The 16,173-nt window shown below is 38.9% G+C and overlaps 1 protein-coding gene across 3 annotated transcripts in view; it reads right to left on the bottom strand.

Moving 5' to 3' along the window:
* MAP4K3 (mitogen-activated protein kinase kinase kinase kinase 3) overlaps positions 1-16,173 on the bottom strand; it is a 222,876-nt gene that overhangs the window by 125,398 nt on the left and 81,305 nt on the right. The gene's annotated exons all lie outside the window — the stretch shown is intronic.

The following is a 16,173-nucleotide window of genomic DNA, read 5'->3' as shown; positions in this document are numbered from 1 at the left end:
TGGGTTAAAGCCTCAGCCAGCAGCGCTGGCATCCCATATGGGCTTCAGTTCAAGTCCTGGCTTCTCCACTTCCGATCTAGCTCCCTGCTAATGCACCTGGGGAAGCAATGGAAGATGGTCCAAGTGCTTGGGCCCCTGCACAGACATGAGAGATCCGGAAGAAGCTCCTGGTTCCAGGCTTCGGATCAGCTCAGCTCCGGCCATTGTGGCCATTTAGGTAGGGAACTAGTGGATGGAAGACCGCTCTCATTTGTTCTGTCACTACCTCTCTCTGTAACTCTTTCAAATAAATAAAATAAATTAAAAAAAAAAAAACATATCTTCAAAGGTTCATTGTAGGGTCAAGAAGTCAACACTATAGCAGTACTAGGTAACTACCAGATGGCACAGATACATAGGCTTATCCTATATTTGAGTACCTTATTCCAACAGTGTTAGGGTAGGATGCAGAATGGGATATACTGGAGTTTGGTCAGTAATAATACTCTAAGGAACAGGAGGTTAAATGATATAATCTTTTTAGTAAAAAATATCTCTCCTATTCCCTCGTTGCCCAAATTCTTCAAAATAAGATCTGGCAACCCTATAGCAGTGTCACATGCTGTGGCTTCTGAATGAACATTTGTCAGGGAGAGAAAGAGAACTGCAGTGAATGGAAATGTGGTGAACTAGAGAGAATGCAGAAAGAGAACAAGTGGAATACTTACATTTAAATCAAAGTACTTTTGTCTAACTCCATTTTTAAAATATTACACACTATGAGTAATCTGATTAAACATATATTCATGGAAAATGAAAAAGGATTCCCCAATTATCATTCAAATCATAAATATAAGGTCATTATGGTAAGCCCCGACATTTCTGGCCTTGGTATTTTCCTATTATAAACACAAATGAGACTTGAAGTGGCCCAACCATGAACTTTTTGAACTCAATGTCAAAATCATCCACTGTCCCAGTGACATGGGAGGAAGTAATGAAGAAGAGACAATATGTCAAGTTCTTAATCACAGCAATAACATGAGAACAAAATCAAAGTCCTCTAATGGAAAAACAGGACAATTTTGCTTTCAAAAATTCAAAAGATTATCAAAGTAGGACCTTCTTATAATTCCACTTCTCACCATTAAAAGCCCCTGATTTTCAGTATATAAAAAGAAATAGAATTTAGAAATAATAAAGCTATAACACAGCAAACACCAATACTTATGGATATGCTAAATATTTTAGAAGTTCTTGACTTTTGCTTTTTCATACATTCCAAAATTATACTTTTCCTTAATCCAGTGAAGTATGCAATCAAAGTTCATCTGGTCAGAGTGAATCCAGGATCATAGTTTAATATCAGAGGACAGAAACTTTTTCTGTGAGTATCCCCTGAGAGTTATTAGAAGCCATTCTACCTCAAAGGAAGCCAGCTGCAGGATAAAGCTAATCTGTGGAAAGGATTGTAGAGAAAGAGGAAAAAGGAGGGCATCTAATGCTGTAATCAGACTATTATAACAAGCCTTGCCTTCCTCTGTAATTTGCATACATGCCAATATTTGATCAGTAAATTCCCTGTATTGTTTTAGCTACTTTGAGCTGGGATTTCTGTTCCTTGTAACTCTAAGCATCACAACTTCCATAGTAATCTCTGAACACAGTACAGTCCTTATGACACTATATCAACGTTTGCATGCTGATGACCTCACTAGAATACAAATCCTCTTGGACAGGATTATGCCTTTTTAATCATCTTTGCACCCTTAGCATCTAATATACAATCAATAAAGAACTGCTGAGTGACTGAATCTACACTACATAATAACTCTGTAATGACTCTAAATCAGTAACATCAGCTTTTGATTTAATTTCATCCAATTATTAATGAGTTTTATGTAATTAATTGCCTGTTTACTATTCCTTTGAGTTCTAATAAAACCTAGTGGCTGCAAGATTTCAACTATAACTTTCCCATGAAATGCTGCTGATTCAAAAATGCATCTTCTTTCTTATTAAGTCAACTCTGTGATTATGAAAATGGCTAAATTAAACCAACATTCTTTAGTGGAAAATTTTTCAAAGAAAAATTCTACATACTCTATTTTTAAAGAAAACAAAAAATTAAGATTTAGATAGAACAAAATGAGTTTTAATATGATAATAATCCAAAGAAGCTGAAGAGCTGATTTAAAGTACTTTCTTTAAAGTTCATGATGATGAAAATGAACAGGCCTAAGAAAAAAGTTCCAGCAAATTTAATAATACTCTAAGGAACCGGAGGTTAAATGATATAATCTTTAATTTTTTTTAAATTCTGAAGATTTTCTTTTTTGGATTTTTTTTTGACAGGCAGAGTGGACGGTGAGAGAGACAGAGAGAAAGGTCTTCCTTTGCTGTTGGTTCACCCTCCAATGGCCGCTGCGTTGCGGCCGGCGCACCGCGCTGATCCGATGGCAGGAGCCAGGTGCTTCTCCTGGTCTCCCATGGGGTGCAGGGCCCAAGCACCTGGGCCATCCTCCACTGCACTCCCTGGCCACAGCAGAGAGCTGGCCTGGAAGAGGGGCAACCGGGACAGAATCCGGCGCCCCGACCGGGACTAGAACCCAGTGTGCCAGAGCCGCAAGGCGGAGGATTAGCCTATTGAGCCACGGTGCTGGCCAAATTCTGAAGATTTTCTAAATAAAAATTTTAGACATAAGAGTAAAGAATTTATCTTCCAGAGATGTCTTCCCTGATGCCCCCAAAAAAAATCCTAGTAAGAAAACTGGGCAAGCCTACAAATAGAGCACACAATGAATAAATCAAGAGTTAAATAGGCAGAAAAAGACAAACTGCCACATGCATAATTTTTAGAACACACATGGCACATATTAAGTGCTTCATAAACATTAGCTATTTATTGTAAGCAGAATAATGGCCTTTAAAGGTAATACAGGTCCTAATTTCAGAATTCTGTCAATGTTACTTTATATGGAAAAAGGAATTTGCAAACATGATTAAATTCACTGAGACTGGAAGGAGATTATCCTGAATTATCTAAGTGGGCTCTAAATGCAATTACAAGTGTTTTAAGAAGGAAGCTAATGGAAACACGACTACACAAGGCAATGTGGCAACTGAGGAAAGATGCTACACTGCAGGCTTTAAACTGAGGAGGGGGCCAAGAGTTAAGGAATGCAGCTCTAGAAACTGGAAAGGGAAGGAAACAGTTCTCTGTAGAGTCTCCACGGGCAGTATGACCCTGCTGATGCCTTGATCTTGACCTATTCAAACTCATTTTGGACTCCTGAACTCCAGAACTTTAAGAAAATAAACCTGTGTTACGTCAAGTCGCCAAGTTTGTGGTAATTTGCCTCTCTAGCCATAAGAAACTAAATAAAACACCATTATAGCCAACGTTATTAATATTTTGGCCAACCTGTCCAGCCAAACACAAATAATCTGTGCTCCCTCTGCTTTTGTGTGGAAGTTACTGGTAGGAGGCAGTGTCTAGTCAAGGAAACATTTCCCATGCAGCGGGCAGACTGGTGTGCTCCCAAAGACTAGTTCTTGCCAACAAAATGCGAGCAAAAGTAATGTGTCCCCTTCCCAGTATTTTTTTCCCCACTGGCAGGCTGTAAGACATTGAAAGAAATGGAAGAAGTCTCAGTTTCTGTGTCAACAAAAGGAAGAAAGTCATTGAACAACTTATACACTTGCACTGAACAATAACAAACTTGAAACAAAATTTTATTGTAAGTTACTGGTATGTTCCTGTATAGCTGTGACAGCTAACACCATCCTAAGGTGATATAATTATTACCATCTATTTAGGGCAAAGGTTGTCCAAATTGTAATAGGTGCTTCACAATTGTTTAAGTGCAGTACAAGAGATTATGTCCATCTATTCAAGCAAAGTAACTAGTAGAAAAGATAACAATGAACAAGATTATAGGTGTTTCTATTTGGTACACAATTCTCTTCTGTGAAAAAGTATATTAAGTCAAATGTATTAAAGGAGAAGAGGAGACACGAATGTTATGGGGTGGATCTTTTTCTGAAAGCTACAATATAACACAGAATCTATATGGATAAGACACACAGTGACAACTACTGAATTTCCAACATTTCATACAATTCTTTATTTTTTCCTTATTCTTTTTCTTGACAAAATATATATATAATGTTAAATATAATGTTAAATCAAATGGCTGCCGAACTGAAGTTAAAATGACTCCCTTCTTGAATTATCTCATCACCTTATCCCCTGACGTCAACTGTAATAAATTTCTAATACCTACTTATACATTAGCTAAGCACTGAGTTAATAAACTAATAATTTTTATAAAATAAACAAAAATTAAAAGCTAGGGTTGGGTGTTTGCCACAGCAGTTAGTGCACCACTTAGGAAACTTGCATTCCCTACTGGAGTGCCTGTGTTCAAGTACTGCCTCTGCTTTCAATTCTAGTTTCATGGAGTGGGCACCTTGGTGGGCAGCAGGTTATAGCTCAAGCAGATAGCTCCCTGTCACCCATTTGGGGTCCAAGATTAAGTTCTGGCTCCTGGCCTTGGCTTTGGAGTACCCCACTGTTATGCTGCATTTGGGGAGTGAATAACGGGGAAGGAAGACATTTCTCTAACTGTGTATCTCTCAAGCAAAATGGAAATAAATAAAATAAAACACAATAACTATATAATCATTCAAAAATAGTGAGGCTATTAAAATCAAACTATTGGTTGGAAGGCAGCAATGCCGTTTTTGTGTGTTTAACAGGATATGCATCTAAAACCACAATGAAGCTGCTGACATGTGTTTGCACATTGGGATTTTTATAAAAATCAAATGGAAAGGACAGTTATCTGTATTGGGAGACTCACTAACAGATCAGTGTGTTCCTGCCTTCAAGGAACCAGGTCATTATCCCTGTTCCCTTAATTCTGTCTCCTAGGAAGTAAATATGAGCTGAAAGTTATACTCAATCCCATTTATTTTCCTTTAGTCATTTTTACTTCTTTCTTCTAAATATTTAACATTTTCGTGCCACAAATTAGCTGACATGGCTTTCCAGAGTGGTGGTGTTTTTTTTTTTTTTTTGGACAGGCAGAGTGGAGAGAGAGAGAGAGAGAGAGACACAGAGAGGACTTCCTTTGCCGTTGGTTCACCCTCCAATGGCCACCGTGGCCGGCGTGCTGCGCTGACCCGATGGCAGGAGCCAGGAGCCAGGTGCTTTTCCTGGTCTCCCATGGGGTGCAGGGCCCAAGCACCTGGGCCATCCTTCACTGCACTCCCTGGCCACAGCAGAGAGCTGGCCTGGAAGAGGGGCAACCGGGACAGAATCCAGCGCCCCGACCGGGACTAGAACCCGGTGTGCCGGCGCTGCAAGGCGGAGGATTAGCCTAGTGAGCCACGGCGCCGGTCTTCCAGAGTGTTTTGACAAATGTCATTATAGTGAAATGGTTGTTTGCAGTATCAAAGAGGTTTAAAATGGATACTAACAGAGCAGATTAAAAATAACTTTAAAAATTATCATCTTAAAGATTTTAAAAGTTACTCTGATTTTCTTGCAGATTTGATTCATCTTCTGGGTTGTAAATTTTGAGGATACTTTGTAGATACTCAAATATATATGAATATACATTTGTATAATTGTGTAAACATCTAATGCTTTAATTTGGATAAAGATGACTTATTCTTAGGATTCTCTCTCTTCAAGAGTCATTCAATAACTATCATATAGTGAGCAGCTAAATGATATAAAAGGGAACATTCTGGGACCAGGAATAGGCTGTCAGAAACGAACAAGGAGTAGGCATTTGATTCAGCAGCAGAGCTGCTAGTTGGGACAACTGTGTCCTCTATCGGAGTGCCTTGGGTTCAAGTCCCAGCTCCAGCTCCTGATTCTAGAGCTTTCTGCTAATGCTCGCTCAAGGAGGCGGCAGGTGATGGCTCAACTGGTTAGATCTCTGAAACCCACATGGAAACCTACACTGAGTTCTCCATTCCCAGCTCTGCCCTGGCCCATCCTTAGTTGTTAAGGACATTTGGGGAGAGAATCAACAGAATCAATCTGTGTCTGTCTATCTCTCTCTATGACCCTCTCTGCCTACCAAATAAATTAGTGAATAAAAAATTTTTAAATATATTTTAAAAAAGAAAATAAACAAGATTTTCTGACTTTAAGAAAGCTACAAGGAACATAAAACATGTCTGATCATAAAAACAGCTTAAAGATAAACCTTAAATAGTTCCCTTCCTTCTATCACATTAAATCTGTGCTCTGCTGCTGACTTTGTCTAGGTATCCAGAATAACGTTATAATTAAGGAAATACACTTTGGAATCAGAATGCTTAACTATGAAACTTGGTGTCACAACTTACTAGTTGTATGATATGGTGTAAGTCACTTTCTTTTCCTTTCCCTGTCTCCCATATATACAGCAGCAATTATATAATATACAATATATCTAACTTTACATAAGGAAAAATACAATAGTAATTACCCACAATCACAACTTGTGGCTTTATTCTGCTTTATTTTTCTCTGTCACATCTAATATATATTTATCCATTATCTGCCTTCCTAACACATTGGGGGCACTCAAGATGAATAAGTTAAGCACCAGCCAACTGAAACTCAGAAGAGAAACAATAAGGTGGTATAAACAGTAAAATACAAAGTTCTCAATATTTATAACATATATAATTGTGCTTCTGAAAAACAAACACATGGATACACACCTGAGAAAACACAGAAGCAATTTTTAAAATTTAGTTATTTATTTGAAAGCCAGAGTGACCACACACACACACACACACACACACCCCTTACATCCACTAGGGCTGAAATCAGGAACCATGAACTCCACTCCTGTGTCTTATGTGGGTAGCAGAGACCAAAGTACCTGCTGCTTCCCAGCATGCACATTAGCAGAAAGCTGGATCCAAGCAGAGGCAAGACTCAAACACGGCACTCTGATGTGGATGTCCCGAGTGGTATATTAACTCACTATGCATTAATGCATGCCTCTGAGAAACAATTTTTAAAAATACTTAAATTAGGGGCCAGCGCTATGGTGTAGCCAGCATCAAGTCCCAGCTGTTCCACTTCTGATTCAACTCCCTGCTAATGTTTCTTGGAAAGCAGCAGAATATGCTCCAAGCGCTTGGGTCCCTGTACCCAGGTGGGAGACCCAGAAGAAGTTCCTGGCTCCTGGCTTTGGCCTGGCTCAGCTCTTGCTATTGTGTCCCTTTGGGAGTAAACCAACAGATGGACACTCTCTCTCTGTTTCTTCCTCTCTCTCTCTCGTTCTGTAACTCTGCCTTCAAATAAATCAATAATCTTTTAAAAAATACTTAAATTAACAAATTAGAGTATTCCAAATCAAATTATATATCTAAGAAGGTTTAAAATGTGTGGGCCCTATACATAATACTTTTTTTTTTTTTTTAAGGTCTTCCTTTTCTGTTGGTTCACTTTCCAATGGCCGCTATGGCTGGTGCGCTGCGGCCAGCACACTGCACTGATCTGAAGCCAGGAGCAAGGTGCTTCTCCTGGTCTCCCACTCGGGTGCAGGGCCCAGGCACCTGGGCCATCCTCCACTGCACTCCTGGGCCACAGCAGAGAGCTGGACTGGAAGAGGAGCAACCGGGACAGAATCCGGCGCCTCGACCGGGACTAGAACCCGGTGTGCTAGCGCTGCAGGCAGAGGATTAGCCTATTGATCTGCGGCGCTGGCCTACATAATACTTTGAGAGATAAAAGACCTGAAAAATTAAGATACTTCATTGTTGAATAGAAGAACTATCATAAAGATGGCAGTTGCTTCATCAATTAGTCCCTTAATTAATATACTTCCAATCAACTACCAATTCACTCTTTTTATGAATATAAAAATTGTATTTTGGGCTACCATTTAAGATCCTCCATAAAGCAGCATCAATCTTCTTTTACAATCTGCCCAGAGCACACCACTCTAGTTAAATGAAACTATTTCCCAAACTGGCCTCACGCTTCACTACTATCTGTGCTTTCGCACTATTCTCATGTGATACCCTCCATTTCCTATTCTACTAAAGTACCTAGGCAGCCTTAAAAGCTCAGCTGAACCCCTACTTCCTTAATTACCCAAGTGAAATCTATCTCCCAACCTCTATGAAACCCACCAGGAAAAGATAGTTTAAAAAAGTGAAAAGAGTGCAGTCTCAGGAAAGACTTAGGGAGAAAACAGCAGAGCAAACTCTACACAAATTGGAGGGATACAGTTGACCTATGTGGAGGGCAAGGACACGCACAACTCAGGACCTCAGCAGCTGAGGGACCCCCCAACAGCATTGGAGAGTGTGGTAAGACAGATTGCAGCAGCCCAAGCCACTTGTGAAAAAGCTGCAGGAAGAGCCTAGAGGGAATCCAGCTTGGAGCTCTGAGGTTGATAGTGTACCTGCCAAACTAGAGTAGAAAAAACAAGGAGGGGGCATGTTTTTTCTCTCCCCAATCACCCTGCAACAATTGAAAGGGAGGGAATCCTCCAAAATTCTATGAGGCCAGCATCATCTTAATTACTAAACCCAGAAAAGTCGTGACAGAGAAAGAGAAATACAGACCAATTTCCCTGATGAACATAGATGCAAAAATCCTCAATAAAATTCTAGCCAATCAAATCTAATATCACAAGAGAAAGATCACTTAGACCAAGTGAGATTTATCCCTGGGAACATTTGCAAATCAATTGATGTGATACATCACATTAACAAACTGCAAAACAAAAACCATATGATTATCTCAATAGATACAGAGTGAAGAGTTAAAATTGTATATGTGCGGGTGTAAAAAGTTAAGCCTAAGCTTACAGGTTTAAACCTTCCTGGTGCAGCTGTGAAAATAAGACAGAATAAAGTAGCACCTTGACAGTAGGGACTCCGTTTTGGAGCACTTGAGACTGCATTCTGGGAAAGCAACCCCCCCCCCACCGTGAGACTCTGGTCTGAAACTATGATCTCAAATAGTCGGACAATAGCAGTACACTACATCACCCTTGGCAACGCACAAAAAACCCCTAGCATGATTGCTCAAGCTTAAAAATAAAAAGATTACACCTGGGTTACCTGAGCTAATAATGAAAATGTGATTTGTCTATGTCTTAAAATCATAATTGCTGATTGTAAGATATTAGCAACCGTGTATTCTCTCCCCCCTCCTGATTTTGCGGTTTTTGCCTTTATAAACTTTAACCTTTGGTTATTCAGGGCTGCTCTGTTCATGTATGATCAGACAGCCCCAGCATGCTGGATAATCAATAAAACTTCTCCGTGCTGTTTGCATAAGAGATGTGTCTCTTGGTGACGTTTTTCGGGTGGTCGACTCTAACAAGAGAAAGCATTTGATAAAATACAACACCCTTTCATGATGAAAACTAAGCAAACTGGGTAATCAAGGCAATTAATGACAAATCCATGTCCTATTGAATGGGAAAAGCTGAAAGAATTCCCACTGAGATCCAGAAACAGACAAGGATGTCCACTCTCAACCATTGCTATTCAATATACACCTGGAAATTTTAGCCAGAGCCATTAGGCAAGAAAAAAGAAATCAAAGGGATACAAACTGGGAAAGAAGTCGAACTATCCCTATTTGCAGATGACATGATTCTATATATAGGTGATCCAAAAGACTTCACCAAGAGACTACTGGAACTCACAGAAGAGTTTAATAAATTAGCAAGATATAAAATCAATTCACAAAAACCAACGGCCTTTGTAATACACAGAAAATGCCATGGCTGAGACAGAACTTCTAAGATCAATCCCATTCATAACATCTACAAAAACAATCAAATACCTTGCAATAAATTTAACCAAGGATGTCAAAGACCTCTATGATGAGAATTACAAGTCATTAAAGAAGGAAATAGAAGTGGAAAAATAGAAAGTGGAAAAATCTTCCATGTTCATGGATTGGAAGAATCAATATAATCAAATTGACCATTCTTCCAAAAGCAATTTACTGACTTAATGTGATACCAATCAAAATACTGAAGACATTCTTCTCAGATCTAGAAAAAATGATGCTGAAATTCACATGGAAACACAGGAGACCTTGAATAGCTAAAGCAATCTTAGACATAATACAAGGCAGTTATAATCAATTAACCTGGTACTGGTACAAAAAGGTGGATAGACCAATAGAACAGAATAGAAATGCCAGAAATCTTTCCAAGCATCTACAATCAACTTATATTTGACCAAGGAGCTAAAACCAATCCCTGGGGCAAGGACAGTCTCTTCAACAAATGCTGCTGGGAAAACTGGATTTCTACATGCAGAAGAAGCAGGACCCCTATCTTACACCTTACACAAAAATCCATTCAAAATTGATTAAAGACCTAAATCTATGACCTGATATCATCAAAGTATTAGAGAACATTGGGGAAACCCTGCAAGATATTGGCACAAAGAGTTCTTGGAAAAGACCCCAGCAGCACAGGCAGTCAAAGCCAAAATTAAAAAATGGGATTACATCAAATTGAGAAGTTTCTGTACTACAAAAGAAATAGGAAAGTAAAGAGACAACAACAGAATGGGAGAAATTATCTGCAAACTATGCAATTGATAAAGGATTAATAACTAGAATATATAAAGAGATCAAGAAACTCCTCAACAAGAAAACAAACAACCCAGTTAAGAAATGGGCAAAGGACTTAAACAGACATTTTGGAAAAGAGGAAATTCAAATGGCCAACAGACACTTGAAAAAATGTACAGGATCACTAGTCTACAGGGAAATGCAAATCAAAACCACAATGAGGTTTCACCTCACTCCCGTTAGAATGGCTTTCATACAGAAATCAAAAACAAATGCTGGCGAGGATATGGGGAAAAAAGGTAATCTAATCTATTGTTGGTGGGTCTGTAAACTGGTAAAACCATCATGGAAGACACTTTGTTGATACCTCAGATATCTGAATATAGACCTATCATATGACCTAGCCATCCCACTCCTGGGAATTTACTCAAGGGAAATGAAATCAGTAAACAAAAAAGTTATCTGTACCTCAGTGTTTATTGCAGCTCAATTCACAATAGCTAAGACATAGAATCAACCTAAATTCTCATCAACTGAAGACTGGATAAAAATTTATGGGATATGTACTCTGTGAAACACTACACAGTGGCAAAGAAAAATTAAACCTGGTCATTTGCAACAAAATGGATGAATCTGGAAAACATCATACTTGGTGAAATAAGCCAGTTCCAAAGGGACAAATACCATATGTTCTCTCTGATCTGTGATCACTAATACAGCACCTAAAAGGAAATCTGTAGAAGTGAAATTGATACTTGGAGAAGCAATGACTTGAACAGTCCTTGTCTTAACTGTCAAGGAACATTTTTTTTTCTTCTTCATATATTTGTTGAACTCCTTACTTAACATAGAGTTAATCATATATATGTGTATAAAGTCAATTGCAAATAGATCTCAATAAAAAATAAGAGTGGGAATAAGAGAAGGAGGAGGAAGTTTGTAACTGTAAAACTGTATAGTTCTGCACACATTCCTATGGACTTGCTTCTAACGGTACAGTTTAAAAACTTGCCATGCGACCCCAAATCCCATTAAGCTAGGTGGTAAAAATGCCATCTTAAGTGTTTAAGTGACCATATTAAGTGTTAAAGTGATCATATAGATAGGATTAAGTGTTAAAGGGATAACATAAATAAGACCAAGTGTCTGGTAATAATAATAGAATTAAAAAAGAGAATGTTTCAACAAGGGAAGCAGTCTACACAGTAGACTCACAGAACAACAAACACCCTAAACAGCACTCTGGCCTCAAAATCCGCCCTTAAGGCATTCTGGTTTAGCTGAAGAGGTCATGAGAGTGTTTCAGGCATCGAAAGCCATGACACTGAGGCAAAAAAATGTCCTACATGAAGGATCTCTGTGAGAGAGACCCCAGTGGAAAGAAGTGGTCACCAAAGAAGGATGTACTTTTCCCTGAAGAGAGGAGAGAACTTCGTTTGCTTATGGCCTTGTCTAAATACTGACAGAAATTGTGGATTCAAAAGGCTCCATAGCCTTGGTGGATCATGTCAAGAGCCTCAAGTGATCACTGACGTCATACAGAAGAGTGTTAATTGTTAAATTAACAACAGGAGTCACTGTGTACTTCCTTCCCATGCAGGACTTCTGTCCTCGATGAGTTGTATTATGAAAATTAGCTGTTAAAACTTCTCATTTTGTGTGTGTGTGTATGTGTGTGTCAACTGTTGAAATCCTTACTTAGTATAGAGTTGGTCTTCTGTGTATAAAGTTAATTGAAAATGAATCTTATTGGAGAATGGGACCGGGAATGGGGGAGAGAGGAGGTGGTGGGGTGGGAATAGGGGTGGGAAGGCGGGTATGGTGGGAAGAATCACTATATGCCTAAGTTGTACTTATGAAATCTGTTCTCATTAAATAAAAGATTTCTTTGTGGGGAAAAAAGACCCACTAGGAGAATTAGGAAACATAAGCTACTCTGCTGTACTATTATCCTTCCATGTGTAGCTTGTGTAATGGTCCATACCCAGAGTATTTCAGAGATTAAATAGTCAAAGATGGGTATTCAGTGACCTGTGAATTAAGGCTTTCTAGTCACAGCCACCATTATTCCAAACTGCTGGCACCACAATCTACCTATCTACCTACACACATACACACACACAGTCTGCTCAGTCAGTGAATCTCTGCAGTTAGGTTGCTGCTTACACAAATACTAGTTTTCACTTTAGGTAACACACTCCTTGAAGGTAGCAACTATGCCTTTTTTTGTTTCTTGCATTCTACTAAATTAAGTACTAAATAAATAAACAATCAAGAAGCTAAATTCTTGGGTTGTGAATGAGGAAGAAATTACAAACAAAATAAAAATTCCTTTGTATTTTGCTTTTATTTTTGAGCATTATCTTTCAACATATAAATATCTAATTTGTCGGGGCTGGTGCCATGGCTCACTTGGTTAATCCTCCGCCTGCAGTGCTAGCATCCCTTATGGGCGCCAGGTTCTAGTCCCGGTTGTTCCTTTTCCAGTCCAGCTCTCTGCTGTGGCCCGGGAGGGCAGTGGAGGATGGCCCAATTGCTTGGGCCCCTGCATGGGAAACCAGGAGGAAGCATCTGGCTCCTGGCTTTGAATAGGTGCAGCACCGGCCAGCCATGGTGGCCATTTGGGGAGTGAACCAATGGAGGGAGGACCTTTCTCTCTGTCTCTCTCTCTCACTGTCTATGACTCTACCTGTCAAATAAAAAAAAAATCCTTAAAAAAATTAATTTGTCCAGTATAATTAGCCATAAATCCATAACACTGTTCTAAATTTAATATATTAAAGAGTTGCTAGGTAATCCATGATTAGCCTATAAAGAATAATTATCATAAATGATGTAATAACTACTCCATTCATAACAGCAATAGTCAGGGCAACATTGAATAAACAACCGGTGGTAAGGGATCTACCAAAGCACTCAAGGGAGACAGGAAAAGGTGCTAGATAAATAATTTCCCCAATGTTTTGCCCTGATGAAATTAAGAGGGTGAAAGCACCTCTCCCATCTCTCTGCGCAAACAAACTCATGTCAACAGCTCACAGGAACGATTACTGGAATGTAACTTTGGAGATCCCTGACAAAATGATGGAGTTAGGTCTTACTGGTACTTTTCATACTTTTAAAATTTTGCTCTACAACTTAATGCATGTTGCTGTCATGGAAACAAAACATAATACTCTATTTTCTTACCATAAATTTCTAGCTGCTTATCAATCTCAGCATTTTTCATTTTGTTGGAAAGGAAATGTTTCCCCATTTAGAAGAGTTTTTCCTATGAGTTGCTACCTAATCACACTGTTATCTGTCTGCATTTATGTTTTATTTCAGTAACAAGTGCTGCAAACACCACAAGAAGAATAACTTCCACTTTAAAATTCTAGATTTAAATCACAAAAAATATTCAAGAGACCCATAACATGGACAGCTATATCTTATCAGAAGGAAATACATATGCATTCTATTTTGTTAGCAAGCTCTTCCTGAAGCTCTTATCTTGATCCACTTCAAATTAAGTCTCAAAAGTTGGTGAAGCTCTAACTCAATATACCTTAAAACCACAGGAACAAACTTGTAACCCAATAAAAATGAGGGTTTTGGTCCTTCGCAATAAGGAAAACTGTACACTAGAAGAATCCTGAGTCATCTCACCAAACAAAGGAAAAGATGTAGTTAATCTTGGATAGCACCGGGGACCTGTGGAGTTGAGGTGAAATTTAAACCAAGCAGTGCTGTGACTGGCTTGGAGCAAAGCAGGGCAGTGCCTCCTGGACTGCAGACTGAACCCCAGGTCCTCTCTCCTTATGAACTACAAAGAGGATATGGATGCTGTCTCCTGAAACTCTTATCTGAAGCTCTGCATCTGTTTGTAACTGGAACTTTGTCTCCAGGTGAAAGTAACTCAGATTCTCCAGGCAAAGCAGGGTGTTTAATTCTTGCTGACATAATTTCACACAGCCAAGTTTCTCAAAGTCCATGATTTTGAAGAACAATGTTTCTCAGGGCTAAACAAGTCCTTCTCACTAAGATACAAGGTTTGTTACAGCACTTTGTATCATTCTTGGGAGAAATAGCCTCTTGTTAAGTTTGGGGCTTTATCTGTGCCTGTTACTCAAGCCACTAAATGGCCAGGCAGATTTTTTACTTTCTCAGTCACTTGAGATTCCTGTGACCCTTACTCCTGTTCCATTTTATGTCAGAATGTGAAGAACAGCTTGCTAATTAAACTGATTATACTTTACTCCTCACAAAGGATTTTATTTGCTGGCTTATTGTTTGGTTTGCTTATTAAGCATCAACTTCTCCAAAGATGTCCGAATTGGACAAATAATACTGATTTTGAAGAAGCACTTATATCTTCTTCCAATGAAGTTCATTTACTCATTAAATGTGTGCAAAAATCCCTTAGCTTGTTAAGTGATAACTCTAGCAAAGATTTTTCACTTACTAGTGAACATCCCACCGAACCTGATAGTACAGATAGTTTTGACAACACCATCAATTTGAAGTGGTAAGACAGAGCTAGACTGCCAGGGCTCAAATCCCAGCTCTACACTACTTAGAGCAAAGTACATGCACTTTCAGCACTTCAACTTCTTTATCTGTTAAAAAAAAAAAAAAAAAAAAGGAAGGAAGGAAGGAAGGATTTAGTGAGCCAACACATGTGAAACACTTGGAGTAGAGCCTGTTACAAATTAAGTTTGAATAAATGTTAACTATTTACTAGTAATGAATGTCATAGCTTAAACTAACCCACTTCCAAGCTATTTACAGATACTGAGAATATTATGGTAAAGAAAATGAACAAAGTTTGTGCTCACAGAAATGACAATCTAATAATGAAGACCTCAGTGCCACTATATTCTTAATAGTAACTCTTTCCCTTTTTTAACTGTAAAAGCATGCTCTTGTTATGAGGAAAAGATGCCACATTGCCCAAATAATCATTAGTAGTCAGTGAGTTCCTTTAGGACAAAGACTATGTCTTGTAGCTGATAACCCCAGTGCCTAACATATTACACAGTAAGTGCATGCTGCATTTTATTAATTCTTGGCTATATAATTTATATTTCCCCCCACTGCATTTTGCCATTGATTCATTTAAAATATATCTTTACCCCCCAAATCAGTGCACACATACACACACATAGCAAAACAAACAAAAATTATTAAATCAACAGTGTATCTTGTGACTGGAGTGGTCAACCTTCTCTGCCTGCCTAAGACAGGGACTTCTTGGAACCTGGCACTTCCAGTACTAAAACAGAGAAAATTTGGGGGAAATCAGATTAACTAGTCACTGATATACAGCTGATGGTGCTGGAAAAAGGTAAGTACAGCTACATGTAGAAAACAAAGATAGGGGTGGACATTATGACACAGCAGCTTAAGCTGCTGCTTGGGATGCCCATACTCCATGTCAGAGTGCATGGGATGAGGTCTTCCCTCTGCTTTCAAGATAGCTTGCTAATGTACCTGGGAAGTTTCAAGTGATAGCTCAAGTACTGGAGTCTCAGCCACCCACACGGAGATCCAGACAGCAATTTCTAGCTCCTGATTTTAACCTGATTGGACCCCAGCTGCTGTGGCCATTTGGGGAAGTGAACTAGCAGATGGAAGATCAATCCCTG

The sequence above is a fragment of the Oryctolagus cuniculus genome, chromosome 2 (genome assembly GCF_964237555.1).
Source record: "Oryctolagus cuniculus chromosome 2, mOryCun1.1, whole genome shotgun sequence".
Taxonomy (NCBI): Eukaryota; Metazoa; Chordata; class Mammalia; order Lagomorpha; family Leporidae; genus Oryctolagus; species Oryctolagus cuniculus.
This window is presented reverse-complemented; position numbering and strand designations above follow the sequence as displayed.